This window comes from Macaca mulatta, chromosome 16 (assembly GCF_049350105.2).
Source record: "Macaca mulatta isolate MMU2019108-1 chromosome 16, T2T-MMU8v2.0, whole genome shotgun sequence".
Lineage (NCBI taxonomy): Eukaryota > Metazoa > Chordata > Mammalia > Primates > Cercopithecidae > Macaca > Macaca mulatta.
The window spans coordinates 83,813,942-83,820,929 of NC_133421.1; positions in this window are offsets into that span (position 1 = coordinate 83,813,942).

A 6,988-nucleotide genomic window follows, 5' to 3' on the forward strand; every position below is an offset into this window, starting at 1 on the left:
AAGGAAGGGCAGGAGGAAGGGAGGGGAGAGGGAGGGAGAGGGGGGGAAGGAGGGAGGCGGGGAGGGAAAACATAAAGGAAGGAAGGAAGGAAGGAGAAACAGAAAGAAGGAAGGAAGGAAGGAAGGAGGGAGAGAGGGAGGGAGGGAGGGAGGGAGGGAAGGAGGAAGGAAGGAAGAAGGAAGGAAGGAAGAAGGAAGGAAGTGGACTGTTGTCCCACCTCATTTATTCCCAGTCCGCATGTTGTTCCCCCGCCTTCCTGGGAATCTCTGTCCATGTGTACAGTAACCCAAACCTAAACCACATCCCCAGCCTAAACAGCATGAGGAAAACCTTCTGAAAGTTGATGGGAACACTTAAGACAAACCCAGCATTTTGCTCAGAGGCCAGCTGTGAGGCTGCCCCACACTCAGAGGCCCACTCAGGGCCCCTGCACTTCTGGGATAAAATGGGCAAAGGGATGGCCCTGCTGGGAGCCAGGCAGCCCAGCCACAGCTCCCTGGCTGTGATCCGCTGACAAGGTCCTCAGCTTCCCCTCCTGTGGGGTCCCTCATCATCCCAGAAATGTTTGCATTTGCAGGTTGCAATTAACATTAGCCTTGGAAGATCTCCGTTTTGTGGGAGCCTCTTAATGAAGCCATTGTTCTTGGCACCCGCCCCCCACCCACCTCATCCCAGCACCCACACACACTCACACTGGGTTCTATTTGGGCTATCGAGCAATGATGGGCCCGGAGCTACTCAGGGATTGAAGTGGCCTCCAGGGTCTGGGCAGCTTCTTCAGGCCCAAAAGGTCTTGTACCCCATAATATGGGCCCCATCACCCAGGGGGTGCTTCAGAGCCCATTGGTCTGAGAACTAAGGAGAAATTAGGAATCAGAAAGAGAAAATCCACCTTCCCTCCCCCAGGCAAGGCCCCTGCCTGGGAAAGCCAGGCAGAAGCAGGGGCATTGAGGGAGATGGAGGGCTGGCCGGGAGGGAGATGGAGGGCTGGCCGGGAGTCCACACAGGCAGAAACGAGGCGGGAGTGCCTGAGACTGAGAAATACAGCAGCCTCTTAGAGCAGCAGGCGTCCCAACGAAATGACTTCTTTTAATCTAAATTTGATGAGACCAGGCTGCCTTTCGCCAAAGAGAGAGGGAAGTGGGTGTACCCCTTGCTCCCTGGCCTTGAGTCCTCCCTCCCCGCCACCTCCCCACCTCCCCTGCAGAACCTGTCTCGCCTTCTCAGGCCACTTCCTCCTCTTTCATGCCACCAGGAATGCCCAGCTGCAGCACATACATTCCTCGGTGACCAGGGTGTAATTCTTACTGACCCGATGCTTTTCTTATCACTGTCCGGCCAGAGCTCCCAGAGTTCCCCAAGGGAGTGACCAAAAGGACTGGTTTGCCCAAGACTGAGTGGATTCCCAGAATGCGGGTCTTTCCATGCTTAAACCAGGAAAATCCTGGCAAGCCAGGGTGGTGGGTCACCCTATTTCAAAGATAGTTTCAAGGGGCTTATGGGAGACCCTTCCCCGAACAGCTGGATGCCATCCTGAAGGCCAGAACACCTATTGTGGCACGAGGGCTCCACCTGCCCAGGGAGGAAGCTGGGTCTTATGACTTGTCACTACACCCCTGTCTGCTCCACTTCAATGCTAGCAGCACTTTCAAACAATTAATCAGACATAAATCCTGAAGGCTGGGAGGCCAAGGCAGGCAGATCATGAGGTCAGGAGTTCAAGACCAGCCTGGCCAATATGGTGAAACCCCGTCTCTAATAAAAATACAAAAAAAAATTTAGCTCAGCATGGTGGCATACACCTGTAGTCCCAGATACTTGGGAGGCTGAAGCAGGAGAATTGCTTGAATCCAGGAGGCGGAGGTTGCAGTGAGCTGAGATCATGCCACTGTACACCAGCCTGGGTGACAGAGGGAGACTGTGTCTCAAAAAAAAAAAAAACAGAAAACAAAAAACTCCTGAAGCCAAGTCATCCTGACTTTTCTTCTTGCTGCCCGCCCCTGACATCCATGCCCTGCCCGTCCCATGCACTCCCCATCTCTCATCTGTGCCCACCTCTGTCCACCCTGCAGCGCCACTATCTTGATCACCTGGGCTGGGTGGAACAGGGCTAACTGATTGGGACAGCCCAGCCCAGCCCAGTTGCCAATGTACCAGGAATACACTGGGTGTTACGGGTTGAATTATGTCCCCAGAAAAGATATGTTGGGCTCCTAAACCCCAGTACCTATGAATGTGACCTTATTTGGAAACAGGGTCTCTGCAGATGCAATCATGCGAAGATGGGGTCATCAGGTTGGGCCCTAATCTAATATGACCAGAGTCCTTAGCCAAAGAGGAAAATTTGGACACAGAGAGAAGACAGCCATGTGACAATGGAGGCAGAGATTGGAACGATACATTATACATGCATCCTTATGGAGCCAGGGAGTGCCACAGATGACCAGAAAAGACCAGAAGCTAGGAAGGGTCAAGGGAGCACCCTGCACTGCAGGTTTTGGAGGAAGCACAACCCTGCCGACACCTTGATTTCAGATTAGCCTGCAGAGCTGTGAGACCAGGCATTTCTGTGCTTGAGGCCACCCAGTTGCAGATCTCGGTTCCAGCAGCAACAGGAAACTCATACACCAGGCCAACATAGTGGATCAGCCTGAGAAACCACCAGGAAAGTGGAAATCAAAAGAGGGAGTGGAAGCGAAGTGGATCACCCTGGCTCCGGGGCTGCGCAGGGTCCCCGCTGGAGCTGGGGAAAGTGATAGAGCTCCAACCATCAAGCCACATGGCCGGGACTTTCACCGTTCCCATGCTCAACCAGGCCAGAGTGCTGCCTTGCTCCATCCGTAGCCCTGCCTTGTGCAACGTCAAAGTGGCCAGGCCGTGGGCCACCTCGTGACCCCACTGAGCCCAGCTCCAGGGACTCAGGCCAGTGCCAAGTCCTCTCTGCCTCCTCTCACTGCAAATGGAAGAGACAGGTAAGGTCGGGCTGCAGGTATTTCATCCCCTGCTGAGTCCCAGGAGAATACCAACCAGCACTCAGAACTGGCCCGGCACCTGGAAACCATAGCCCCACTTTATTTCTGTGTTCCTCCTGGAGACCCCCTGAAATACGGGTGTCTGAGCCTGCCAGGCTCTCCCCAAGGCAGAGCCTGAGATGAGGACATTTGTAATAGGGGTGTCCTATCTGGGAGGCAACCCCAGGAAGCAGTAATGAAAGAACAAGAGGGTGACATAGGGACAGAAGAAAGTCAACACAGAAGTGCTGTTGAGGCCATTACCGTGAGCAGCAGGAACTCCTTCCTCCAGGACCTCTGAAGAGTGAATGGCACATAATGCTGCCCAGAACTGTGCCCTGTAGGACTAGGGGCGGGGGCAATAACCTACTGCCCACGCACTGCCTGGCTGAAGATGCTCATAGACCAGACAAGCGCCCTAGAAGCTCCCGCCAGCATCCTCCAGGTTGGAGGAGCCCCGGGGGCAGAGATGGGAAATGTATGCCCTTGCTTGAGGCAAGGTGGCATCAGTGTGGATGCAGTGGGAGCCTGCAGGGCACCGTCTCCTGGCTGGCCTGGATCAGAGGTGGGACGGAGCAGATGCAGGTCAGGCAGCAGACTGCCTGCTCAGTAGATAAATCTCTCTGCAGACCTTTGAGGAATGACTCATCACTTATACCCAGGTGTGGAATTTGTCTTCCCCTTGCAGGTCTAGGTTAAGAAAAAAAGAGAGAGGGTGACACATGATTGAGAGCTTTTGATGTTAGGTTTCCCTGTGTTACCAGCCCAAGACACCCTCCAGTGACAGGGAGGCCTGCCTGGGGACAGAGCACAGTGTAATCAGGGATCGTGTTCTGCTTCAGAAGTGGCCTGGGGCAGAGATCCCAGCAGCCAGGGTGGCTGGCAGGAGAGAAGCAAGCCAGACGTCCCTGCTCCCCTCTGCCGGCCTGTCTTTCTGAGTCCAGAAGCCAGCACAGGCTGTCCCCAGCCTGAAAATAGGCTGGGCTCCAAAAAGTGTTTTGAAACATCTGCTGTTTGGAGCTGGAAAGCACCTTCTCATTGAAACGAGACTGCACAGCTCCTCAGGCCCCAGCCCAATTCACAGGAAACCCACTGAGCGTGAGCCACCAAAACACCGTGAAATCAACGGGGTCAGCACGTCATAGGGTCCCCTTGGAAAGCACAATCATGGTCACAACTCGGGGAGCCAGGAGCACAGAGTCCCCTAGGCAGTGAGGTCAGGGGATCCTCCCCCTCCCATCCTCTCAACTGCTGGGCAGTGGCACTGGGCAGTTTCCAAGCTCCAAACTTCTGATGGCAATCTTACAGCCGGAGCAAGGACTCCAGCGAACAGGGCCGGGATGAAGCTGGTGGAATTTGAGGGGCTTCTGAAGCTCAGATTCATCTCCAGGAGCTAAGGAGGCACAGGGGAAGGCCCAGGAGAAGGTGGCACGGTACCTTCTTTCTGGCTGTGTCCTAGGGTGAAGAGAGTAGCCTCTGCCCCAGGATTAGATGGAAGTCACTACAAGTCACTGACGCCTGTAGCTAAGGCTGACTCCCAGCCTCCTGGATTTTCCCCCACTGCTCAGACCACAGCTCCTAGAAGCTCCTCCTTCAACGTCTATGGGCCCCACTGGGACTCAATCCCCAACTCCCAGCTCACTTCTCCAAGGACCCAATACAGCCTCCATCTTCTGGACGAGCCAGCTGAGGCCCAGCATCACCCAGGAGGCAAGTGCCAGAATCTAGACAAGGACACAGAACCGCTCACCCCCAGCCAGCCCACCTACTCACTGGGAAGGCGCAAGAAAAGCTCCTGTTTCTCAGGTAATGAAGGCCGCTCAGCCCCTGCCTGGGGATGGGAGCCTGGAGCGAATCTTTTGGGAAATTACAGGTATCACTTTATCTTTCCGGGGGAAAAAATAACCATGGAAAACGCCTGCAATTACAGCTCATCACCGCTGACTGTGTAACTGCAGCCTAAGTGCCTGGTAATCAGAAGACCGCAGACAATGAGAAATTACCTTTATTGAGCACCTTTCCAACCCTCCACCTCAAACCCTCTAGCGTGATGTGGCAGCAGGAACCTGGTTTTGCAAACACCCGATACAGCCTTTCCATAGTCTTTCCATACAAAGATCGGGCCACTGACCCTTGGCTATCCACGGAAATGTCAACTTCTTTTCTTTCCCCAGAGGTCCGGCTGAGTGTTACTGGCCGCCTGGACCCTCTCAGTCCCTTGCTCTCATCCGAATTTAGTCTTTTATTCAACCACATTTGTGGAGTGTCACCTCTATAGCAGCCATGGAGAGAGGAGCAAGCAACACAACAGTAAACAAGCCAGGCAAGGCCCTGCCCTCATGGGGATTACATTCCAGTCTGGGAGATAAAGAGTACACAGGGCAACCTGTGAGTACAAGAACTGTAGCACATTGCCAGAACTATGAAAAAAACTTAAAGGGGCCGGGTACAGTGGCTCATGCCTGTAATCCCAGCACTTTGGGAGGCCGAGGCGGGTGGATAACCTGAGGTCAGGAGTTCAAGACCAGCCTGACCAACATGGTGAAACCCTGTCTCTACAAAAATACAAAACTTAGCTGGGCATGATGGCAGGTGCCTGTAGTCCCAGCTACTCAGGAGGGACAAGCAGGAGACTCACTTGAACCCGGGAGGTGAAGGTTGCAGTGAGCCAAGATTGTGACATTGTGCTCCAGCCTAGGTGACAGAGCAAGATTCTGTCTCAAAAAAAAAGAAAGAAGGAAGGAAGGAAGGAAGGAAGGAAGGAAGGAAGGAAGGAAGGAAGGAAGGAAAGAGAGAGAGAGAAAGAAAGAAAGAGAGAGAAAGAAAGAAAGAAAGAGAAAGAAAGAAAGAGAAAGAAAGAAAGAAAGAAAGAAAGAAAGAAAGAAAGAAAGAAAGAAAGAAAGAAAGAAAGAAAGAAAGAAAGAAAGAAAGAAAAGACAAGACATGCAGGTGATGGGGTGGATAGCAGCACACAGGGACATGTTCGGGTGGTCAGTGAAGGCGTCTCTGAAGAGGTGACATGCCTGCTGAAACCTGAAGGTGAGGACGAGTGGTTCCTTATGGTCAAAGGTGAGGAGGCAGCAGATGCAAAGGCCATGGGGCAAGAAACATCTTGTTGGGCCCTAAGTGCTACGTAAAAGCTAGTGAGTGCCCAGAACACAGTGAGAATGGAGGAGAATTGCACAAGCTGAGTGTGAAACGGCAGCAGAAGAGATGCCAACTGACACAAAGGAGTTTGGATATGAAGTCCATTGATAGGTTTTAACCAAAGGGACGAAATGATATGATTTGTATTTGGAAAATATCATTCCAGTTGCCAGGTAAAGAATGGATGGGCAGGCCGGGCGTGGTGGCTCACGCCTGTAATTCCAGCACTTTGGGAGGCTGAGGCGGGAGGATCGCTTGAGCCCAGGAGGTGGAGGTTGCAGTGAGCCAAGATCGTGCCACTGCACTCCAGCCTGGGCAAAGAGCGAGACTGTTGCATCCTCTCAGGAGGACAAGCCAAACCACATGCACATCGGAGGCCTCTGCTCATATCACATCTAACAGAAGTCCACCGCAAGTCACACGGCCAAGAGTAACGCCAATGGGGTAGGGAAATATACCACACAAGATCACATGACAAAAGGAATGCACGAAGACTCAGGAATAATGCAACATTGTCTGTCTCAAAAGAAAAAAAACGAATGGATGGGCAACGGACAACATGGAGAACATGGGGGTGGGGCAACCAGCAGAGGCTGCTGCAGGGACCTGGGAGGTGATAGGAAATGGCAAGAAGGCTATTTATCCATTTGCATTTTGGGGAAGAGCCCACAAGCTGGATTAGTGATAACGGAGGTGTGAGGATGTAGAGAGGATGGAGCAGATGCTCCCGGGGTCTGGCTGAGCAGCTGGGTGGACAGGGAGGCCATCTGCCAAGGAGGACAAGGTTGCTAAAGGCATGTACAGGAAGGAAGTGCTGGTCCACAACCTG